The sequence below is a fragment of the Schistocerca nitens genome, chromosome 2 (genome assembly GCF_023898315.1).
Source record: "Schistocerca nitens isolate TAMUIC-IGC-003100 chromosome 2, iqSchNite1.1, whole genome shotgun sequence".
NCBI classification, from domain to species: Eukaryota; Metazoa; Arthropoda; class Insecta; order Orthoptera; family Acrididae; genus Schistocerca; species Schistocerca nitens.
Genome location: NC_064615.1, coordinates 120,251,399 through 120,252,020, shown reverse-complemented (window position 1 = coordinate 120,252,020; position 622 = coordinate 120,251,399).

Sequence of the window (622 nt, the reverse complement as noted above, 5' to 3'; positions counted from 1 at the left end):
ACAGAACTGATGTACATTGCTCCCCTACATGCACTTATTTTATATTCATTTGCCTGGGCGCTCTTAGAGTTTGATTGTAACATATTATCAGCAACACCTGTGAAAAAGTGATTTAGACAGGAATATAATTTAGTTTAACGCCGACAACAATTAAATACGTGCATTAGTGTATCGTTTAGTCTTGCCGTTAAAGGTTTGACTTTTCTTTGCGTATTTTTTCAGAAAACACGAAAAGATCGTAACTTCGCGAAGTCGCGCTTAGGCTTAAATTTTGTAAACGTGTTTATTTCTTGTTTCACGGTAATTTAACTAGTTTCTCGGTAACAAATAAGTAAACTACCGTAAATTGCGAATAACTTCATTGTTTTAATACAGATTTCAGAAAAACAGCGTAACTTTATATCAGAACCTTGCTTATATACATTTGTTTATAGGCCTAATCCTCGTAACGTTTTTGGAGAATCAAAGTTAAAGTAGGCTATCTCGTTTAATTGTCCTTTTTTTTCATTCCATCGAGTGAAATATATAATAAATAGCGTATACCTTCATTGTTTTAATACAGATCTCAGAAAAACAGCGGAATTTTAAATCAGAAACTTGCTTATATACATTTGTGAATAGG